General features: G+C 39.5%; 1 protein-coding gene across 2 annotated transcripts in view; it reads left to right on the forward strand.

Annotated features, from left to right (window-relative positions):
* Positions 1 to 25074, forward strand: part of ITGA4 (integrin subunit alpha 4) — a 113309-nt gene that overhangs the window by 12449 nt on the left and 75786 nt on the right. The window lies entirely within an intron of this gene.

A 25074-nucleotide genomic window follows, 5' to 3' on the forward strand; every position in this document is an offset into this window, starting at 1 on the left:
ACCCACCTGTAATCTGGTTTCTGCCCCCGCCACAGCACTGAAAGGACTCTCCCCAAAGTCTCAAATGGCCATCATGCTGATCAAGATTCCAGCAGACAAGAGGTGAGGCATTCGAGTTGGGATAATTTGAAGAGAATATAATAAAGAGCCAATTAAAGGCCATTGATGAAGTACAGGGAACCCTCAGGGAAGAGCGTCTTACTCCAGAGCTAAGAAGTGTAGGGAGCTCTTTGCAATACTAGCCCAAGACAGGTGAGCAGAGACAAGTGCACGACAGGAACTGTGACCTTAAGTCAAGGAAGCAAATCCACAAAGAAGCCGAGGGGAAAATATCCTCTCCTCCCTACTCCCTCCTTCTTATCTTCTGCCAGTGCTCACCATTGCTCTAACTCAAACAGGAGATGCAATGCAGTAGAGTTCATTGAGGCCATCCACCCTGGTCTTACCCCTGGGCATGGAGCAAGGTGAAGAGGGATGGGGACAAACAGTTACCTTCTGTTCACCCAACCTTAGTGCTAAATCTATTCGTGTCTTTGTCTTCCTTAGACTCTCAGTAGCACTTAACAGTGTTGGCTTCTTCTGGAAACTCTCCTTTTTGTGACCTTCCCATACCACTACAATCTGTTTGCCTTCTTCCTCACCTTCCTTTGCAATGTCTCTATCCTGTTTCTTCTTTTAAATGCTGGTGCTCTTCAGGGCAGTGGCTCTCAAACATAGCCTTTCCTCTCACTGACTCAGTAGCCTCTTCTGTTCCGGTTGCCTCTGTCACCGTCTTCCTGGTTCTCAGGGCTATATTTTGGGCACAAATCTTTCTCCTGAGCTTCCCGCCCCCTTCCTCGTCCATCTATAAAGTACTGCTTCACTTAGAAGTCTCGTAGACACCTCAAGATCAACATGTCAGAAATCAAACCAACATCTCTAACCTCAAACCCATTCCATTGATGTTTCCTATTTTAGTAATTGAGACCATCATTCTTGCAATTGCCCAAAAAAGAAACTTGGGATTCAATCTTGACTTACCACATTTACAACCAATTAGAATCCCTGTCATTTTTATCGCAAGCACTCCCCAGTTTCACTGATTTACATTCATCCTCACTGCCACCATAAACTCACATCTGGGTTCCAGAAGCAGCCTCTTTCCTGGCCCCCTGCATCTCTTCTTGGCTTATTCCACATCTTCAGCCAGAGTGTAATTTCTATGAGAAATCTGCTCGTATTTTCCTTCTTTAAGAACTTCCAATAGCTCCGTGTTTTTCTTAGAATAGAGACCAAATGTTTCATCTTGGCTTTCAGGATTTATCCTCGCCTTGCTCAGGCACTGTTATAGTTAATTCCAACAGAGCAGAATTTCTTTCAGTTACTGAAACAGACCATGCTCAATCTCACCTCTGGCCCTTCACACATCCCTTGCCTATTTCTTGGTGCACCACCTGCCCACTCTCTACCTGCATAATTCCTGCTCTGCCTTCAGGCCACGGTGTAAACGTCATTTCCTTTGAGAAGCGTTCTCTGATAATCCAAGCCTGGATATTATGCACTTCTCCTGTCCTATAGTATATTGTACTTCTCAACATGAAGCTTGTTTTACTTGTGTGCGTGTCCCTCTAGGTTCCCAGGGATGTGTGCTCAGGGACTAGGTCTTTTTTTTTTTTTCTTCCATGGTTGCATCCCCAGAACCTAGCAAAGTTGCAAGCATTTTTTAAATGACTGAATTAAATTGACTTTAAGGACCTGAAGACATTTTACAAGAGTAAAGTGTGTAATTGATAAGATGAAGAGAGGCTACCTCATAGATGGTGTTCTAGTTCTGCCCCAAATTTTATGTGTATTTTGAGGTCAGTTGTAAGTCACAGAATATTCTTAAACAACAAAGTGATGGGCAGAAGTTGTGTCTTGGAGTAATTTTCCTGCTGTGTGTGAAATAAACCAGAAGATGGGAGAACCTGGAAGGTGGAAAACAATTTGAAGACTGAACCAATTCAAGCAATAGGTGATGCTTTATAAGACTGCAAAGAAAGATACAGCTGTGGGAGCTTTTTGGAAAATGTAAAGAGCAATGCTTGGACATTAAGGGCTAAGAAGAAGAAGAAGTAAAACATGACTTGATTTTGATCCTGGTAACTAAAGGAAATAGTGCTGACATTTACCAGAGTAGGGAAGTTGGAAAGGGGAATTTATTTGAGGGAGACATACAAAAAGAATTAGAGGCTGTAATGAGGTCATAACATCTAAGTAGAAATGTTCTAAGAAGTGGGTTTATAGGATGGGACTAAAATGGCTTTGTGGTTTCTCAAGGGGGAACACCCTTTTCTGACCCCAGAAAATGTCTGCTGGCACTAAGAGAAGCACTCTTACTCTAGGGGTGTCTGAGGTTTTTTGTTTGGTTGTTTTGGGGGGTTTTGTTGTTGTTTATTCGTGTGAGCTGTTGCCTAAATTCTGAGTCCTAGAAAAGACTATTAATAATGGTGGACAGGGGACAGAGGTATAAACTGCATTATGTGTGTGTGTCCCCTTTCTGATCAGAGGCATCGTTGAAGAGCAGTTGAGAAATTTCCAAATCCTTGCTGTTTTGGTTGTAAATCACCACCTGGCTGAAACACAGATTTCCAATTACTGCAGTAGTTTTCTGCACATTGCCTTTAACAGATGCTTAGGATTTAATAGAGAGGAGGCTTAAAATTCACAAAGATGTGTTATTGAGTGTTCACGTGTTGGGAGTCTGTGGATGGGGGTCTGACACATGTGACACAGGGTTTTGCCTGTGACCTTCTTCCACAGGCTTTCTCCACATGAGAAGAATGCAGTAAGCACCTGATGGAGAAATGCCCCACCGCTTGTCAGGATATTTGAGTCACTTTTGTAAACAAAGTAGAACTTATATTTACAAATCATAGAACAACTTTATTCTTTTCTCCCTCAGCCATTCAAAGCTGCTTTGTGGACCTCACTTTTTCCCTCCTCCTTGAAATGTCCATGACTTTCCAGTTCTCTGCATTTGGCAGGTGTCTAAGGTGACTCTTTTGTCTTACGGGTATCTTCTTGGGCTTTTCTGAGATCCCTCAGCAGCACTAGGGGTGCTTTGTTTACATGCCTCAGCTTCTCCAGCTGCTCCCCTGCCATTTCTCCTTCAGGTCCTGGCTAGGTACCAAGTCACTTCCAGACTCTATCTGATGAGGCCTCCTTGACCTCCCACAGCCTTGTTGGGAAGAACCTGAAAACACCTAGACAGCCCTTGTATGTAGCCCCCATCTTAGCTTCTGTCTGTGGGCCACGTGGTTACTTCCAAGGGCAGTGCTCTCCTCCATCACCATGGGTCACTTCAGGGGGACACCTGTTCTCATGAGGCTTTCAGACATGACCACAGTCCACCGTGCTCCCACAGTTCCAGGGGACATGTGTGAAAGTCTTTGTGTGGCCTCCATGAATCCCATGAAACTACAACCAGCAGGATGACAGACAGAGCTCAGGAGCATGGGACGTGTTCCCTCATCCAGCTGCTTAGACGAGTGCATGTTTTCAAAGAAACCACTGTTCAGACCCATAGCGCACTTCAGAGGGGAAAATAAACTATTCTCCACGTCCATGGAGCATAATTACAAGAGAAAGAAACAAGTCATTTGATTTCATTTCCAAATATTTGCATACATGTTTTGTAGGAAAAACTAGAGAACAGATGAGGGAGGATGTTTATTCCAATAAACATGAAATATGTTCCACAAAATTATTCAGGTATTGAAAGAATAGAGAAAGACTACAAATTTCTCTTTTAGTTTTTTTTTTTTTTTTTAAGTTTTTGTATGGGCAGGAGGATCCACATGATCTGAGAAAAGACCTGACCTCTAAAAACCTCATTTCAACCTTGACCTATGACCTTAGAGGGATTCATGTGCCCTTTGGAAAGTTCTTAATCTTTATAACAGACATGTGCATGGAGGAGATTGGCCAGTGCAGGGGAAAGAAAATTTCTGTTTGCCAGATTCCTTCTTGGGCTGGTCATCGGAGTTTCTTGGGTCTTTGAATACTTGGGCATCAGTCCAGTGTCAGATTGTTAAAGACAGCATTTCCTGGAGGGTAAATTGACTTTATGTGGACCTATTTAGGAGGCCACCAAATATTTCCCACAAAGTTATTATGTACAGCTAAGCTTACAGCTCATGAATACAGCACTGCTGGTGTTCACGTCATACAAATAACAAGAAAACACTAATCCGAAAGTTATCTTTCAGAGTGCAAGAGCAGCTGAAGGGATTTTTTTCTTTTCTTAGAAACAGAAAAAAAAAAAAAATCTACAGTTTTGGTCCCTCCATGTATCCGCCCATCTAACCCACACCTATTTGGGAATGTTTCACTGGGTTGGGAGGCCAACACACTGAACCTCCTTGGTGCATTGCAAAGGAGGCCCGAGACAAAGGGCCAAAACATCTGTGGTCCAAATTCACTAGGAAGAAAAGTGTCCCCTGAACAAGTGGAGGTACGTTAACTCCGTAAGCCAGCAGTGCTCAGGTGCTGCTGTGGAGAGACGCTGCTTCATTAGAAGAAGGGATGTGTAGTTTCCATATCAAAGGTCAGGCTGAGCTGAGCTGGTGGCCTTCGCTTGCCAGTTACAGTGTCTGCCTATTTCTCAAGTGCTTCAGACCAGCGCCAAGATAGCGTTCTGCATTTGCTTAACAAGCTGCTCTCTTTCCTCCCTCTCTGCCTCTCCTCAAAAGATGTTGCAGAAATAAACTGCACCTCCAACCAAAGCTGAATAATCACACATTTCATATTAGAGAAGCCTAAGAAATACTCTTCATTTTTTTGCCCTTTTTATTTATTGCCGATTTTCATATATTTCTCTGCTCACAGAAACTGCATGTCTGAGCCCCAGCTGATTTATTTTATGGTGACATTTTAGTGAAGACGTAAAGCCTATAGATTATTTGAATACCTTTTTTCAATAGTCTTATACAGGGAAAAGGGGGAGCAGTGGGTGTCATAAAGCTTTCAAATATACGACAGTGAGCTCTTGATTGAAGTATTAAGAGCATGATCTTAAAACTTATTATAACCTATTCTCCTTAAGACAAGAGTTTTGATATTTTATCTTTTTTTTTCATTTCTCAAGTTGGTACTTTTGAGCAGGTTAATGAGCTTCCAATTTATTCTCAGCAGACTGATTTCTGAAAAGCAGAATACTTTAGAGTTAAAAAGTTACACCATTTTTTTCGAAACAGTATAAACATTTTCATCTGCTCATTGTTCAGTCAAATTTGGGCTGAAATTTTCTTTTCTCTGAAGACTAGACAGTGGTGCAGGTTATTAGTTAAGCTACTGGATATGATCATTCATAAGGTAAACTAGTGTGTCAGTATTTCTAACTAAGGCAATCAGTCAGGAATTTCTCCTTTCCCTTGATTTATGTTTTTGAGTGTGTTGGCAAATATTTTATACATTATAATATGTACAGTAAGGAAGCAAATGCATCTAACTACCAGTAATTTCATCTGGAATACAAACAGTTCTATAAAAATCAAAAATCTAAGTGTAGTCACAATTTGTACTAAGATACTTGGGTTCTACCAAGTTATACATATTTTTTTTTGCAATTAGAATAAAAAATTTTCCCTAAAATTATTCCCTCAAAAAGATAATCTGTAGCAGAATCTATCAGAATTTGAGCATAAAGCTGACCAGATTCCTTTTATTGCAATAAATAATCCATTATCTACATTGTTCAGTTGTACATTGGTGCTTCTTGGTAAAGAACCACATGTTTCTTTGAGAACATACAACATGAGATTGTCCATGATTAAGGAAATTGAAAATTAGAGGCCATATGTTTATTTCATGTTTTATTCAGTTAGTAACCATAGATGAATATATATTGTGGGATCTTTTTCTTTTCTGACATGATCTTAGTAAACTGGAACATTGTTGGGATCTGGAGATTGATTTTTACAGAATCAGAGAAAATTAAATAATTTTGCAAAAGGATAGCCATGGGGCTGTTCCATAAATATGTAGTTTATAATTACATGGCACTGAAGCACTTTCAAAACCATGTCAAGAGACTCCATTCACGATAAAGATGTGGTATATATACACAGTGGAATATTACTCAGTCATAAAAAAGAATGAAATAATTCCATTTGCTGTAACATGGGTGAACCTGGAGATTAGTATACTAAGTGAAGTCAGAGAAAGACAAATATCATATGATATCACTTAAATGTGGAATCTAAAAAAAGATACAAGTGAATTTATTTATAAAACAAATAGACTCAACAAACATAGAAAACAAACTTATAGTTACCAAAGAGGAAAGGGGGTGGGGGATAAATTAGGAGTTTGGGATTAGCAGATACAGACTACTATATATAAAACAGATAAACAACAAGGTCCTACTGTATAGCTCAGGGAACTACATTCAATATCTTGTAATAACCTATAATGGGAAGAATCTGAAAAAATATAAATGTGTGTGTGTGTAACTGAATCACTTTGTTGTACACCTGAAACTAACACAACATTGTAAGTCAACTATACTTCAATAACAAACAAATATATAAGTAAATAAAAAACAGAGACTCTATTCAATGACACTGAGGCAGTAGGCAGGCACCCATGAAGAGCAGACGTCCTGTCTCCAAAATGAGCTGATGCGCTAAACTAAGCCTTTCAAAACTTTGTTTATAGGAGTAAGAAATACAGTTTTGCATCGCAACACAGTACATACTAATACACACCTGCACACATTCCCTCACATTTATATACAGTTGAAACTAAATTTCACAAAACAATACTTACTGGAATTATAGCCAAAGCACTATTTCACTGTTCTATTCTATTCACCCTATTTGTTGGTATGTTGATCATGACCCAACAAGTTATATCATGTCCCACTGAAGAGTAGCACCCAGCCTTTGAAAAGCACTGTGAAGTGTGTTATAAAGAGTGACATGTGAGGTGAGCACATGTGATTGTCCCATTTCCAGGTAAAGGTGCCCAAGGGAACATGAATTTCCTTCGATCAGTGTTAACTACAAATTCTTTCACTTTCAGCCTCACAAAGACTGATTAAGTTGGAAAATCAAGGTGGTACTCAGAAACTTAGAACGTCTAATTCACTGAGACACATAGATGGAAACCTAAGTTGAGTCACACAATCTCATCAGTTAAACCTGCTTCCAGATAGCAGGTGGTAATTGACGTTGCTGCAGTTCATGACCATTTGACATTATTAATCAAGCCTGTTTGTTTCTCAGATTAAAACCTGGGACTATCACTTAGTTCTAGTCACCTAGAGAAACAGTGGCAAAGGGTTGACATTAGGAGTCTAGCCTCCCATTTGGCTCTTCCCGTCTTGAGACGGAGGCTGAGCCCGGCTACAGCCTGAGAATGTGAGAGGCAAAGTTTCTTTCCTTTTCATACGTGAGTCTAGCATTATAGGATTTAACTGGACAGACCCTGGAATGGTCTGTAGCTTCTGCTTGAACTTCTGCCAAGGAAGAATCCATTAATTTGGATCAAGTCACAACTCTCAGGAAAGATAAGTACCTCTGGGATAAGTAATGGCCTATAAGCTTCTAAATATTGACTGAATTTATTGGAGTTTTTTGAAAGTGTCAGACGGATAAAAATAAATGCAACAAGACTCGGGTCTTAGACACCACACAAACCAGAGAGCATGAATGAAAGAGCCCAGAACAGAGCTACTTGTGTGCTCCTTGGTGGTCCTTGGTGAATGACAGGGCACCATGAAGACAGAGCAGAACGTGAGAGGGGAAAGGGCACCAAAGATGGTGTTAAGCCCTGTGCTATTTAGTGTAAATGGCTAAGCTGCTCTGATGCCATCCAGGTGAGTTAAGACAATAGAAACCTTTCAAAAATGACTTTTGTTCTTCCCTATGTATTCATCTGTGGCAAGCAAGCAGACTGCTGGGCTCTGCACAGTCAGGAACCCAGACTTCTTCCATCTTCTTTCTCTCTCATCCCATAAAGAATGCTTTGTAAGGAAGGTTCCTTTAAATAGAATTGGTTCCAGCTTTTTGAGGGAGAAAATGTCGGAAGGGTCACGTGCGCCCTGTTTTGAGTCCCGGGACTGGAAGAGGCACGCAGCACTTCCATCACTTGCATCAACTTTCTGCTGTTGAGGATGAAGTCACTGATCCACATTTAGCTGCAAGGATTGGGGAAGGAGTGGCACTGCCAGAAAATACAGTCACTGGCCTGGTGGTCAGATCTCTAGCTGAACTGTATTACTTAAGGGGAGAATGAACTTGGATGAACAGCCAGCAGTCCTGGCTATCTACCTCTTAGCCCCGACTTACCGTACGTTTCTGTGTCTACTGTCCTAAAGCAGACTGGTGTGCCCAGAATGCTATTACTACATATGAAGCATTCTTAATGGTACAAATTTTACTTGATGTTTATCATCAGATCATTGACATAACTACAAAGCCTTTTGAAAAATAATCTCATATTAATTTTAATCCAGTTTTTCTATTAGCTTGGAATGCTTTACATTGCTAATATAAAATTTCTGGGACTACGGCCATAAGTTAAAAGTGAATGTCTTTAATCAGATCCAGATTTCCAAGCTAACTTCTAATATAAATCTTGCTCCTTGAATTTAATGTATACTGTAAGAAGCAGGATATGATAGAATAGGCCATAAGCTTTAAAAATACTGGTTTGAACAGAAAGCAGACTAAATGTTCAGGTCTGACAGAATCATCTGTCCATACTCAAAATATTCTTGCATATAAGGAAAATTAATTTGTGTTCTTGGTATGTAAAACAATGCATAGTCCAGATAAAATTGTTAAATTTATGAATAATGCAGACCTGAATTTTAATGGCTTAGAAGATATTTTTTAAGGAAGGGTCTTTCAAATAGAATTTGAATGTAAGGGAAGGATTTGTTTTGGCAAGTGTAAAACTGGAATTCAAAACCCAGCATGTAGAAGACAACTTAGGCTTTGTCTAATTCAGAGGTGATCCTTTTGTCCATGTCAGTATGTGATATCCTCTAAGAATCAATGACCAATTCTAAATCCTTATAGGCAGCTCTCCCTTATACTGACAAGAAAAAAATCTCTGGTTCCAGCATCAACACGATTGTCTTGTAGGTGCAAGAGGGGTCAGCAGAAAGCTAGATGGGGTTCAAATGGAATCAAAAACAAAGAACTTCAAAATCCAGCTTTGCAAATGCAATTTTTTTTTAGCCTTGCTAACATTCAGTGAATTTAGCCTCATCCCTGGGTTTAAAGAGATCAAAATGGCAACAAGGACTTCGCTATTTATAGTTTTCATTTTAAAGTCCATTTCTATTACTCTGTAATGTTCTTTACAAACAACCCTTCATCTTCTCTTTTTTCTGGCCATGATGGTTTTCTCTTTTAATTTTATGGATTTTATTCATGTATTCCACAAGTATTTTCAAGCCACTCTTTGATGCACTCTTCTAAGTGCTGAGCATGCAGAGATAGACAGTATCAACTCATCCTCCTTGTGGAGGTAGCAGAAAATAGATAAATATAAAAGTAGATGACAAAAATATATATATCAGAGAAATAAAACAGGTGTCTTGGAGAGCCTGACCAAGGAGGTTCTCCCTGAGGAGGTGACACATGTGCAGGGAATAAGGGAGAATGCCATGTGAAAATCCAAAGAAACAAATTTATCGGAAGAAGATAGAAAGTACCAAGGGCACAAGTTTAAAAAAAAATAGTCTAGCATTTCAGAGGAACAGCAAAAAGGCCAGGACTAGAATGAGCTGAACAAAGTGTGAGGTTGCTGAAGTTCTCGAGGCCTATTAGCCGTGGCCACGGGGCTGCATTTCATTATGCTAAATGAAATGGAAACCCATTGGAAGGGCTCGAGCAGGGAAGTGACTTGATTTATGTTTTTAAATGATTACTCCGGCAACTGTGTGGAGAATTGATGGTAGGGGGACAAGAATGGAAGTAAAAAGGCTTTTACGGAAATGAGAAAAGATGGTGACTTGAACCAGGTTGAAAAGGGTGGAGGTGGTAAACACATTTCCCTGAAAATCTTCTCTGGGCCGTGTTTGTTGTCTTCCCAGAAGCTGTCCTCACTTTCATCCCTTGCTAACAGCACTCTGACATTAATCTGCTGTGCCAGACAGGTGATGAATCGTGACTGGTCCGTTCCATCCTCCCTCGTGAGACATTCCCTTGCCCAACAGAGCTCAGAATGTCCTGGATATCCAAAAAGACATCAGACTTTCTGTGAAGACTTTCTTTTTATTGATGAAGGAAGGAAAGGCATTCTGTCCAGCTCTCCCTCAAACCAAAAATTTAATCAATATGGAAAAAGATTGAAAATGGAAAAGGGAAACATTTCCCAAAGTGCCCTCTATGGGCAAATAAATTTGAGAATCACTGTGATAGATAACAATAGGTTTATTTTCAGACATTTTCAAATATGTATGTGCTTTGTGGGTGTCTAAGACAGAGCTGAAGAACCCAGATTTTGCCAAATTTATGGAACCACAGAATTCTCCTTTGGTTGACAGATTCATCTTTTTCAGAACATCCTTATGGTAATATCGGACAAAGGAGTGAATTTTTAGAATCAAATCTTCAGAATCATGGAATGTTATTGATGTGCTCAGAGAACCAACAGCAGGCTGCAAACATGTAAAGATTTGAGTGTTCATGTCTTTTGAAACAAAAATAGATCAGCTACTTGGGGGAATCTACCAAAGTAGATGTTGGATATTAAGATTTGGATTCTTAGAAATCTGATTATTCATTCTCAAGAATTAGAAGACTCATTCAAATTACAGTTTCAGTAAATATATAGTTAGAAAATTGTTTCCTGGATTTTTCACCTTTATTAAGTAGACTCATTATGAACTTAAGTTATTATGGAAGCTCCTTTTAGGGAGCCAGGGAGGGAGAAAGAAGAAGGAAGAAAGGAAGGAAAGAGCTAACATTCTTCTTTACAAATCATTCATTCTGTTAGTATGGAAGAAGCATTTAATTTAAATAAAGAATCTGACTACACTAGAAATTTTAGCATGACAATTTACAGACAGACATGGGATTTCTAACTATAATTCAATGAATTGGTTAGTAAAAGACAGCAGGCTTCAAAATTTTATCTCATCATAAAAAAGGATTAATATGGCTTATCACTAAATGTCAGAATAGATTTTCATTACATAGTCTAATTTAATTTTTCAGCCGCAAGATGTTGACAGGAAAGAGCGATTTACACTTAGCAGCTCATTCAGATTTTCTTTGCTGGCATTTCTGACAGTAAATTTTCTGCTTTACTGGTCTAACTGTGTAGTGAAACCCAACCAACAATCTACTCTTAAAACCCTACCACTTAACGTGTGATTCAGAGCCTAGCAGCTTTGGCATCACCGGGGAACCTGTTGGAAGCCTCACCCCAGACCTGCTAAATCAGAATTTGCATTATAACAAGACTTTCAGGTGATTCAGAGGCACGTTTAAGTTTGAGAAGCTCTGTCTGAGAAGACGTTCTCCAGGTGTTTTACTATCATTAAAGATTATTGGGCCGCCACCTGGGGTGATCAGCAGGTTTTCCTATGAACCTGGCACCGGGGTTACAGCTCAGCCCCTTCCCTATGCACCCACCTCAAATGTGTGAGTGACAGTAGACTGAGAATGTTTGGGGTGCAAGGTACATGCCACACTTTGTGCAGGTCTGACATGTTGTATAGACAATTCACATCGTATTCATCCTGTCTTACTTTATTAGGGCACACGTTTACTAAGCTTTGTGTGTCTGTGTGAGAGACAGAGAGACTGAAAGAGAGACAGACAGACAGACAGAAGTGGGGTGGGTGGGTGCCTGGGCCTCAAATTCACTGATTAGCAAAAATGCAAACAGGCAAGTCTTTAGCCCCTCAATTCACCAGAACAAAACCCCCACTTTATTGGAAGTAAATGGCCTTGTTGAAATCTTTCCACCCTAGATTCTGAACCAAATTTCTGAACCAGGTTTCTCTAAAATCCCCAAGTTTATTCAAAACTCAGCCCACTCTCGGACACATCACCAAACTACCTGGGTGGCTTCAGCTCACTTCAAATTTCAAGAACTTATGATTATTTTTTACTTTATTGAAGTATAGTCAGTTTACAGTATGTCAGTTTCTGGTGTACAGTGTACTGTTTCATACATATACATACATTCGTTTTCATATTGTTTTTCATTATAGGTTACTACGAGGTATTGAATATAGTTGCCTGTGTTGCATGGTTGAAACTTGTTGTTTATCTATTGCACATATAGTAGTTAGTATCTGCAGATCTCGAACTCCCGGTGTATCCCTTATGATCTTCTCAGAACCCTACCTGCTCTATGCAACAACACAGTTGCATGCTGCCTGCTCGGCCCGCACCATGCTGTAAAGGCAGTGCTGCCGGGAAGTTTTGGCATCTGTCAGCAGGGTCGGCGTGTCACCGTACACTGAAGTACAACCCTGTCCTTAGCCGCCTGCATTCTTCCCCTGCTGAGCCCAAGACTCGGCCTTCCCGTGTAGACCCTCTTGCTTCCCCTCCTGTTCCAGTACTCCTCATTCCACCTGTGCTCCCCACATGAGGTTTGCAAGCGCTGAGATTTATTATATACCTGTTATCCCCTTCAAAGAACCAACTCACCCTGAAGTTGAAGAGGCTGAGGTAGCTGGAGTTTGGGGCCGTGAAGTTGTTCGTAGGCAGTGGTCATCTTTGGCTGCCAGAACTGACCACTCCTTTCTTTGTTCCCGCATGGAATATTGCACCTTCAAAAGCATAGTACTTTATTTGTTTCATGTTAATTTCATGTGGATATACTGTAATTTCCTCGAGTGTGTGGGGTCCTGTCTTGTTTATGTGTGTGTTTGTAGCTCCAAGCACAGTGCCTGGAATAGGGTAGGTGTCAGTAAATACTCACTGAGAGAATGAGGCATGGAATGAGTTCAAGGAAAAACAGGGAGCTTCTCTGAAGTTGACTTGCTGATGCCTAAAGTATATCACGACCAAGCCAGGTTTACAGTGAGATGCCTCTGGTAGACTGGACAGCCCTCAGAACATGGACTAAAGGAATGATAGCAGAGTCATCGTTGTGGAAGGGAACCTGAGAGGAGGCAGATCTCCTAAGATACGGGCACTGACAAGTGGTCAGGGTGGTTTCCGAAAGAAGAGGGCAGATTTTATCTGTGAACAGACGTCTGAGTTACAAATACAGAGGGGCATAACAGAACAAGAGGGCTTACTCTCGCAAATGTTTCTCTCTTCACTTCAGTTCCCGTCCAGGAGACCTTTTGATGTTGTTTACAAGTCAAACTATCATCTTACTTCAAACAATATCCCCAGTCTGTGTGTATCTCCTGTCTCTCGTGAAAAACAAGAAATTCCCCTAAATTGGAGTGAAAAGACATTTGAAAAACCTATCTGTGAAAGATTATCTAATGAAGTTATGAAATCTGGAATTTTTAAAAAGATAGTTCTGGCTTAAAAACAAATAGTCTGATGCTACTGACAGTGTGGTTTAGAATGAGAGTCTGTGATGAGAGCAGTGGAAAAGGTTTGCCCTGCCCCGCCCTCATTCTACTCTATGGTTTTTATTTTATAAACAGCTTAAGGGACTCAAAGTTGCTAAAATGTCCATTGGCGGTAACTGCTGTCAATATGGACATGGATCCCAAAACAAGGATTCATTTCAGTCAAGCCTCTAAAATTTCATTTGACTCAATGAAAATTTTTTCAGTGGAGCTCTGAAAGTGTTCTTGCCCATTCCCTAAACTGTTACTAGTTGGAAATGGAATTGGATTTCATAAAGATTTATGAACACTTCCAAAATCACTTAACAGCTGAAAGCCATAGAGTAACTTTTTCCATGTCTGAATAGAACGCGAGGCCTGTGAAAGTGGCAATTGTAAAAGAGCAGGGGGATGAGATTTGGATCTTTTCCACCCAGACCTTGCTCTGTCTGCTGCATGGCCCGGGGCTCTGCTGCTAGTCTGTGTCTGCTGACCTACAGGAATTATGGAAGCTTCAGTGTGCAGTCTTTGTGCTATTAACTTACAGGAGTTCAATTAGATGTTAGCATAACCCACCTCTAATTATTGGCAGTGATTATTGCAAGGGGTCATTATGTCTCAAGTGCCAGTAACCTGAAAATTATTCTGAATAAGAGTTGAAATAAATTTTATTTTTACATTTGTACCTGAATATAGGTAGGTCAGGTGCTCCAGGAATTATTTTTAATAAAGTCTCAATATTAAGATCTGACTTACATGGATCCAGAAAGTCATTCTGTTTAATTTCATTCCTTCAGCCTCATTTCCAATACCTGACTCTTATTACACATGAAAACCACCAGGCTAGGCAGAATGGCTTCTGGAAACTGCCTTGATTGAGTGGTACAGAGTCTGCTTTCCTAAGGCTTCCTTAATTTTCAAAGAACACAAGGGGAAAGTTGTGAATCTGAAATCAACTAAGCAAGGAATTAAACAAATAGGTGCTGCCAGCATTTCAAGGCAACATTTTTTGGCAGAATCAGGGATGCTTACTCAGAGTAGACTCATTTTCTGATGTCTTCAGATACTAAGCTTCTTTCCTGTAATTACAGATAGCATAGGCACTGGGGTGTGCTGGAGATAAATACTTTAAAAAAAAATAGTACATTTGAGTAGCAGCTCAGCCCTTGAACTCTGTCTCAGTCACTTAATACCGTAACATCCTCCCCAGGCAATCTCTGCATCTTTAAGACATTAAAGCCAGTCTAGACAAGCCCTAGATGCTGGCTCTGTTCATAGCAATTGCCCAGGACCATTTGGACCCACTCCTGTTTTGTCAGTTTCTGCCTGTTTCCTGAACCTTAGCTTTGCTTTCCTTTTCCCCCACTTCTGTTCTTTGGTTGAATGGATTAATTTTGATTTCTCGAACTCAAACTTTAAGAAGGTCTTTCTATTTTTGCTCAATTCGGTTCCCAGAGACCCAAGCCCTGACACCCATTCTGGTGGCTGTCTTTCTAGATAAGCCAATCCAGTCTCCTTGTAAGGGAATGTGAAAGGGTCAGTAATGTAGTGGTTCACCTTGAGGAGGCAACTTAACACTTTGGAAGCCATTGCCTCATCTCTAAAGTCAAGTAAGTCACTCTACCTAACAGTATTTTTTCCTAAAGATCAATAAAGTTAGAGTATGTAAACCTGTAACATAAAGTGTACTTAAGTAGCGAAGAATAAGCCTTGGTAAGACAGCATTACCGCCTACCTAATCTGTAAGCATTCTAGGTAGCAGAGTATTGACTACAATTTTTAATTGAGATGCTTTAGAAATAATCTCAGACTATTGGAGATAAAATAAACTACAAGCATATAGCTTATACACAGGAAATATAGTCAGTATTTTATAATAATTATAAATGAAGTATAACCTTTAAAAATTGTGAATCACTATATTTATACAGCTATAACATATTGTACATCAACTATAATTCAATAAAAAAATACATTAAAAAAACTGGTATCTCAGTACTTTGCCCTAGTAATAAAACATCAACTAGGGTTGACTAAACTCACAGAGGAATGTGAGCTACATGTAGTTTACAATACTACTAACTTTAAAAAATCAGCTAGTTTAGACTTTGGATATTAATTCTCAATCTCCCCTCCCTCAAGTATCAGTAATAATCTTTACCTAGTTGTGGCCAAGAAAATTGTTGCTAGCATGGTCAATGCTGTTTCTTATCTATTCTCTTGACCTGGTTCCTGTACATCCTTTTCCTCCATGCCCCAGTTTGTACTTGTATCACATTAGTGGGACCTGGGGTGGCACTTCCTTTTATTAAGACAGTTAATCCTAAATGCAGAGGCTTGTTAGTTCTCACTCAAAGCTCAGTCTTTATTAATAGAGGGTCCAGTGTTCTCCAGTCACACTGCAGAATCATTTTAATCAGGTCTGTGCTGCTCCAGGAATGTTCTGTCTCTGCGCTTCTCCCTGGCCCTGAGATCTGTCTAGATGTCTTTTGACATTTTGTCTCTGAATTTTGCAGTCCTGATCTTGTTCATTTATGGATGAGAAGAATAAATTTCAGATTAAATCTCTGATGAAAAATCATGTCCCCATGGGGTTTGTTTTTTGGGTTTTTTTTTTTTTAATTAAAAAAATGTAGTCATGGCTACTATGTTGCATTTTGTATTATTTCCTTTTGCATCATACAGGGCACCCTGGGGTCTCAAGCTTTATTGGTAATTACTTCACATCTACTTTAGTGCATTTTGGAAAATGTACTTTTTAATTTATAAAGATCCATAGAAGTGTGATTTACTTTATGGTCATTTATCAGAAGGCCACATATAGAACAAAGGGAAATGAATCCTGAGGACTGCAGAACTGAAACAATAGTAGAGGAAAAACCTGTTTCTTTTCTCTATGATAATCTCTTCTGACACCAGATGTGTGGGTTTCTTACCAAGTAGTTCTCCTGTTCTCCGTAGACACCAGCTGGGTGTCCTGTGACTTAATTCAATTCTGACACTACCCAGAATAAACAGACCCCACAGGTTAAGGGCTCAGTCCCACAAAAAAAAGATGCCGGTCATAGTTGAGGCCCCCAGTACTTCTGAGCAACTAAAAAAATTGGGGGTTCCCATGACCCCTCCTCAGGTTCAGCAGTTTGTTCAAATGGCCACCATTACTTATGTTTACTGGTTTATTATAAAGGATACAGCTCAGGAGTAGCCAGATGGAAGAGATGCATAGGGCAAGGGATGGGGGCAGGGAGATTGCAGAGCTTCCACACCCTCTCTGGGCTCACCACCCTCCCAGCACCTTGAAGCTTCACCAAGCCAGAAGCTCTCCACTCCCATCATTTAGAATTTGGTGGAGGTTTCATTATTTAGGCATAGTTGATTAAATCACTGGCCATTGGTGTTTGAACTCAGTTTCTAGCTCCCCTCCTCTCTCCTTAGAGGTTGGGGGATGGGACTGAATGTTCCAACCCTCTAATCACATGGTTGGTTCCCTTGGCAACCAGTCCGCCCATTCTCAGGGCCTTTCCAAAAGTCAGCTCTGTCCCTCCAGACCTATTTTAGAAACTGGGACAAAAGCCAAATATTATAACAAAAATGCTCTTTTCAACCTTTATCACTTAGGAGATTACAAGGGCTTAGGAGCTCTGGCTGGGAGTTGGAGATGAAGACCAAAAAATCTGTCTTATATCATAGTATCACAACTAGAAAAGAGTGTTATCCCACATCTCTGGAAAGAAAAGTTAAAAGTTTCTGTTCTGCATATACTTAACTAAGGCAGCATATGATACAATAAATGACAGATAGCCAGTTATAGATACTGGCATATAAACAAGTGGATGTTGACATTTATTCAAGATTCCTGTTTTTCTCCTTGTATTTGCATCATCTCGCCTCCTTGAATAGAGTTATCAACTGAATTGAATGACCTTCACCTGCCTATCTGTCTATGTGTGGTTTTCTGATTCCTATTGCAGGCTCTGAAAGAACGAGATTCTCTGGTTGTGTATGGTAACTTAAAACAATAGCATTTGGGGAATGAAATAACTTCAGTGACAATCAAATCAAACGCTTCCATTACAAAAAAGCTGTAAAAAAAAATACATATATATATAAGGGCAAGTGCATTATTACATTTCATGTCTCCTAAAACCCTGTATGGTTTCTAAAACTGGTTTTTAAAAAGCCTACTGATTTTTATGTGAAGCAATGAAAAGAGTAATAAGTGGCTCTATAATCCACCTAAAAAGGTGTATATAATTATTGTATTGAATTAGTATAACCATCCTTTTGGACAGTAATACAAAAGATGGGTCTGAGGTTGATTTTTTTTCACTTTTATCCACAATTCTAATGAGTTCCTTATGAACAGCATGTGGTTTTAAAACCAAAATAGTTTTTCAAGTTTCTGTAAACAGAGGAAATTTACTTTACTGGGTCAATATACTGTGCAACTGTTATAAACAAAGCTTTTCAGTGTGCACCGAAAATAGAATAGCCAAGCTGTCTGCTGGCCTTCCAATGCATAGATGTGAGACAGAGCTGAAATTATTTTTGTATTTGTAGTATTATTTATTATATTTTACTAATCTAAATTAGAATTATTTTCCTAAAGTTTCTTTGAGATGTTAAACAATTTAGGAAACTTTCATGCATTAAATTATTTCTCTTATTTCACACTACTGTCCTTGCAAGGTGGTGTAGCCTCTTTCCATTGTTTACATTCCTCCTGTTTACAGATGATATTTTGGTTTCTGAAGTTCTCATACCTCTTTTATCTAGTCTACAAAGCCTGATCTCTGTGTTCCCCAGTTTGCTCTGATTTAAAAAAAGAAAGAAAGAAAACAAAAGAAAATAAAGTTAGATAAATGTAAGATTAAATTGAGTTTATTTCCTTTAGTCTCCCAAACAGAACATTTTGCTACTCTGAAAGCATTGCTATTACATTATATAATTTGTGCTATGATCACAACATATTTTGTAAGTTGCTTTTAAATTGTTTTCTGGTTTGCAGTTTGTATGTTTTGTCTGTCTCATTGGATTGCCAGATATTCAAGAATCAGAGCACATCTTTCTTTTGTGTCTGCAAAGTGCTTGGGGACATATGTACATAAATATTTGTTGTGTGATAAAACTTTACCCGTGATTAACCAGTTTTACACTGTTTATCTACCATGTCCCTTTCCAAAATGCCTAGGAACTTACCTTTTCAAGATGAGCTCATGCGTATGAGAGGCTTCAGATACGACACTGTTTTGTAGTACTTTTATGTGGACTCTAACCTCTGATAATACAAGAGAGTGATGCTGTAAACTATCTGTGTCTTGTGAACCTTTAAGATCTTGGATGGACCAGTTGTAAAATCATTCCAGTGCACAAATCCAATCTTCCAGATCAGATTACTTATGAGATAGAATGTTGTCACATAATAACTATGTGTTCTAAGGGGAGAATGGTTTTATGCCAGGTCCTTTTTACATTGTAACAAGAGAAGCAATTGTTTCTTCTTCTGAATTGAAGCATGAAATAGACTTAGTTTAAGAAGTTGTAAAGCATCAGTAGTTTCAGGAGTTGTAAAAAGACTGGTAAAAAGTGAAATTTCTAAAAATTGTACTTCTACTCCAGAAAAATTGTCTCAATCACCCCACCCAGAAGAAACTTACCTGTTGAATTTCTCATTAGGTCCCATTTTGTATGGTATTTGGTGAGTACTGGCTTAAGGACTTATTTCTTGATCTGTTAATTTCCCAAACTAAAGGGAACATTTCCAGAGGGAAGAAAAATAGGCTCTGTTTGGGATGGGCTAAAAGAAAGTTAGAGGCCAAGCATGGAGGGTATTAAGCCTCAGGCAAGAAATTATAATTTAGTTGGGTTGAGCTGAGGGAGGAGCTAGTAGGAGTCTTTGAGAGAGAAACGAAATATTCACAGCTATAGAAAAAAAAATCATCTGTTTGGGGGAGGATATAGCTCAGTGGTAAAGTGCATGCTTAGCATTCACAAGGTCCTGGGTTCAATCTCCAGTACCTTCTCTAAAAATAAATATATAAATAAATGCAATTACCACCCGCCCCAATCATCTGCTTATGTCAATTTACTGAAAAGTGACAGGGAATAAAAGTATCAAGAGGATAAGGATCCCAAATCTGTTTGCCATGTTATGCATAGCATCTCTCAATTACACATAATAGGTGTTCAATAAATATTTGTTGAATGACTGAAAAAATAAATAGAAGCAAATAGAGACAGAAGGTGCCTCTTATTAACTTAGACAACCTTCCACATGAGTCATTGGCACTGAGCTCAGATTTCTATCCATAGTTTATTTCTGTAGGTAGTTTATTCCTATACAAATTACATTGTTGATGATGATGATAATGATAGACAAAAAGGATGAAGGAGAAAGGGCTACTATTTATTTAGTATTATGTGCTAAATGCTGCATTAAAGTGCTTTATCTACATTCACTCCTTTTCCCCAGCCAACCAGAGGAAACTTAACTAAGAGATTAAAAACCAAATTTGAGTAACACTGACAAACTGTGTAAGGTTTTGATTAGCAGTTGTGGCCAACCCTGTTGATGCCTGGCCCCTTGGGCTAGCTGAGCTCTCAGCCTCTGTAGACGATTTCTGCAGGTTGGCAACATCCCTGCTCCAGTGCCAGTGTCCCTCATCTCCCCTTAAGGACTCCTCTGGCACCTGGGAACATGCTTGCCTGGAAACAGGTGCAATTTGTAAGCCTCTACTGGTAGAGGATGAGTCCTTGGATAAATGTCTCCCGATTTTCCGGGGGTGGGAATTCTGAGGCATGTTTCACACAGTTTCTCAACACTTTTCAGAACTCTTATAATGAGGACAAGCATTACTTCATGTGGTTTTTTTTTTTTTTAAGCAACCTAGTCATTGATATTTATATTCAAGCATCAGGAAATTTGACCTAATATTACATATCAGGACGAAAGAGGATTTTGTTCGTGTTGGGAACTTTTATTACTGTGAAAAAAAACAATCTCCTGTTGTTTTAGTTTGGATCCCCCAAGAGCAGACCTCGAGACAAGCACTTGGGAACAGTCAGTTTATTGAGGGGAAGGGAGTGCCTCAGAAAGTTGGCTTAGAAGGAGGCAGGAAGAGATCACAGACATTTTCTTTATGCATCACTAATTGTTTTGCATGTTATATGCTTTACTTTAGTTATTTAAAAATATCTATTAAAGAAAAGGATTTAAAAAAATTTTTTTAACTACTTGTGAGACAATCTTATGAATGTTCCACCAACATCTCAGTCACCTCTAGAACCCAGCCAGCATTATCCAAACACATTCTCCTTTCCCTCCCTATTCCCCCTCTTTTTTCTGGTTGCTTTTGGTTCTCTTTTTTTATGATACTACAGTTTTCCAGCCGAAAATGCCAGCTATATTTCACTTCTGATTACCTGTACCTGACAATTCATGTCAGTTTTTTCTTGGTGTGTCATATCAGTTCTTTCATTTTTCCTGCCCTATACTCTACCCAAACTTAGGTCCCAAACTGTCCTATCTGCCTCACCATATGTCAGCAACCACTGTCCCTCCTCTCCCCAAGGTATATGACATTCACATTTGACTATATTCCCTGTTTCTCTAAAGTATATCACATCTCTCCTTGTAAATTATAAACTGTTTGAGAGTAGGACTTACGTTTTATAGCACATCTTTGAATCTGCCAAAGGACCTAAAACACATTGTTTTGAAGATAATAAAACATAAACTTATAAATATCCAGATTTCTCTCAGTTTATGACATTAATGATGTAAAAAGTCAAATTATGTGAGGGCCATTTAAAAAATATTTATTTGAAATGCTGGAGAGGGTGTGGAGAAAAGGGAATCCTCCTACACCGTTTGGTGGGAATGTAATTTGGTGCAGCCATTATGGAAAACAGTATGGAGATTCCTTAAAAAACTAAAAATAGACTTACCATATGATCCAGCCATCCACTCCCGGGGCATATATCTGGAGGAAACTCTAATTCAAAAAGATACATGCACCCAGTGTTGATAGAAGCACTATTTATAACAGTCAAGATATGGAAGCAACCTAAGTGTCTATCAACAGATGACTGGATAAAGAGATTGTAGTGTGTGTGTGTGTGTGTGTGTGTGTGTGTGTGTGTGTGTGTGTGTGTGTGTGTAAAATGGAATACTACACAGTCATAAAAAAGAATAAAATAATGCCATTTGTAGCAACATGTATGGACCTGGAGAATCTCATTCTAAGTGAAGTAAGCCAGAAAGAGAAAGAAAGAAAAATACCATGTGATACCATGTATATGTGGAACCAAAAAAAAAAAAAAAAACCACAAATGAACTTATTTACAAAATAGAAACAGACTCACAGACATAGAAAACAAACTCATGGTTACCAGTGGGGGAAGAGAGGGACAAATTGGGAGTTGGGGATTTGCAGATACTAACCACTATATATAAAATAGATAAACAGAGTCCTACTGTATAGCACAGGAAACTATATTCTATAGCTTGTAATAGCCTATAATGAAAAAGAATATGAAAAGGAACATACATATATGTGTAACTGAATCACTGTGCTGTACGCTAGAAACTAACACAACGTTGTAAACTGACTACACTTCAATTAAAAAAAAACTTACTGTGCACCTGCTGTGCATTACGCAGCATATCAGGTTCTGGATAGAGGGTGCTAAGCAACAGTAACAGCACAACATTTGTGTTCTCTTGTATCTCGAGAAGAAGACAAAATGAAGAGGTAAATATGTATGTGATTATAAATTAAAGAACTCTTAAGAGAATGAACAGGATGGTCTGCAATATGGTGACCTGTTTTAAGTGAACAGGCAGGAAAGTCGTCTGTGAGGAGGAGTCCTTTCAGCTGAGACTGAAGAAAGAGAGGAATCGTGGGAAGTCAGAGGTTGTGTGTCCAGGCAGAGGGAACAAGATGGGCAAAGGCCCCGAAGGTGAAAAAACCTTGATGCACTTAAGGACATTAAGGACGGCCAATGTGGTAAAGCAAAGTGATCCTGGGGGAAGTGGCCAATGGTGAGCTGGCAAAATAGTCAGAGGCCAGATCACAGGGTCCTTGTTGGCCATGTTAAGTGTGGTTTGAACCAGAAGAGCATGGGGGACCATTTAAAGGGTTGCAGCAAGGGAGTCGCATGTACAGTTGGAGAATTTTTTAAATTCCCTTTAGCTTCTATGTAGAAAATTGATAGTGTGGGGCAGGGACAAATAGGGAGACCAGTTCTCAGATTACTGAACAGCCCAGGTGAGATTACCATGCTTGGAAGAAGTTAGTAGCAGGGTAGAGGAAGCTCATGAACAGATGAGTTTGATATATCCTGAAGGTCAAATTAATAGAACTTAAAGGTGGATTAGATGTGGGGAATAGAATAATGGAAAAGAATATGGAAAAAAATGTGTATATGTGCATGAGTATATACATATATATATGTAAGTGTGCATGTTTGTGTATGTATATATATACACACACACATATATATATGAATTACTTTGCTGTACACCCGAAACTAACACAGCATTGTAAATTAACTATACTTCAATTAAAAAATAAATGCAAAAATAAACAAAATTTTAAATAGAGGGAAAAAGGATCTGGGGACTAGAGCGAGAGAGAGAGGACTCAAGAATTCTTTTCCAAATTTCTAGTCTGAACAGCTGGACAGAAGGAATGCTGTTTTGGGGAAAGAAAGAGACTGAATGTAGGAATAGTTTAGATATGGGCCTGGGAGCAAGAACTCAGTGTTATATGTGTTATGTACACGAGACCCAGGACACATCCAAGTAGAGAGAGAAGGTAGGCAGTAAAACATGAACCAGGAGCTGAGAAGAGCAGTCCAGGCTGGAGACTCATAGTGGTATTTAGTGGTATTATTTAGCTGGTATTTAAAGATCCAGGAAATGGGTTAGAGCTCTTGAAGTAGCAGAAAGAAAAAAGAAGGAAAGAGGGCTCAGAATGGAGCCCCAGGGCTTTCCGACACTCTTAATGGAGGGAAAGAAGCCAGCAAAGGAAACTCAGAATGGCCAGATGGAGAGGAGGGAAGAGCTCAGACAAGTTAGTATCATGAGAAGAGAGGCTTTCAAGAAGGAGAAATGCTCACTCTTGATAACAGCTGAGAAATTGGGTGAGCCCACATTAGAATCCTCTCAACTGGGGAGGACTTTTTACAAACGAGAGAAATCACCTGTGTTTTGTCTTTTACTCATATTTGCAGGTCCTAGCATACAGTGGGCACTTGAAACAGATTAATCAAATGACATATTAACTGAATGATTGAAAATTTCAGTTCAGTTGAGGGAGCGCAATAGGCACAAGTCATTTAAAACCATCCGTCTCTTCTCCCCACCCCCCACCTGATGCTCACACTTGCCTGCAAAAGCATTGATTAGAGAGAGAGCAGTATCTTCAGGCTCTCTCATAGCAAGTGAAACACCCTTTATTCCTCCTGACTTAGGGAAAGTGAACTGTTCTCTAAACCTGGGAGGAAGGAAACTCAGGGCTAACATAGCGCATGAGATCATAAAGGGTGGCTGTTGCTGAAAACGTAGTGAAATCATGACCATAACCATAACCACCATCAGAGAAGTTGGGTCCTGCCCCATCAAGCGCTCTGCTGCTCGCTACTCATCTTAATTATGCTGTGAAAGAATTATGTTGAGTGGATTTCATTGTATAATGTTTTGTGAAAGCAGGGAAAGAAAGAGGTAGTTGTTCAGATCAGGGACCTTTAATATGCCTGCTTCCCAGGACTCCACTGGAAATTTTGTGGCTGCAAACTAGGGGGATTGCTTACATCAGAATAATGACAGTGTGAGCCAGTTGTAGGATGTAGACCTACCCAGGAAGAAATACGCCCTGAGTGGAAAACTAGAGCAGGACCATTCACCAGGGCTCTGACAGCTACTTTTCTGGAAGCCGTTTCATTCCATGTTTACAAGATTTATCACTCACCATTATTTGCCTTTTACTTTGTTGAAAATAGTAAGAGAGGATGACTATTCCTCTTGTTTTGTCTCTTGACCAAAGAGTAAAAATAATTTAATTGGGCTTGGCTATGGTATCCTAACATTCTACAAACACCTCAGACTCCAGCTGTCTAAATCTGAGTTCATCGGTGCCCTCCGTCTACACATATGTACACAGGCATAACCTCATTCCTCCTATGGGTTTCTCTGTGAATCTACAACGTATTCCCAGATCCCAGACTTGAAACTCGGACATCACCCTGACTCCTTCATCTCAGCTGCACATTTATATTTACCAGTACTCTCACCAAGGTCCGTTGGGTTCTGTCTCTCAGATAGCTCTTGAATCTGTTTTTCCCTCTATCCCTCCTGCTTCTTCCAGGTTCAGGCCACCATCATCTCACTACTGATTTCTGCAGGTTCCCTGCAAACTTAGGTCTTCTGTCTTCAGTTTTTTCTTAACACTTCTGAAGCCCACAGCTGACCATGACAAGCCTCCGATAGCCTCCTCTTAGCCCCCGCGTAGAGTTAAAAATTCCTAGCCTGGCTTAGGAGGTTCACACTGGGTCCCTGCTTCCCTAGT

Source organism: Camelus ferus, chromosome 5 (assembly GCF_009834535.1).
Source record: "Camelus ferus isolate YT-003-E chromosome 5, BCGSAC_Cfer_1.0, whole genome shotgun sequence".
In the NCBI taxonomy this organism is placed as follows: domain Eukaryota; kingdom Metazoa; phylum Chordata; class Mammalia; order Artiodactyla; family Camelidae; genus Camelus; species Camelus ferus.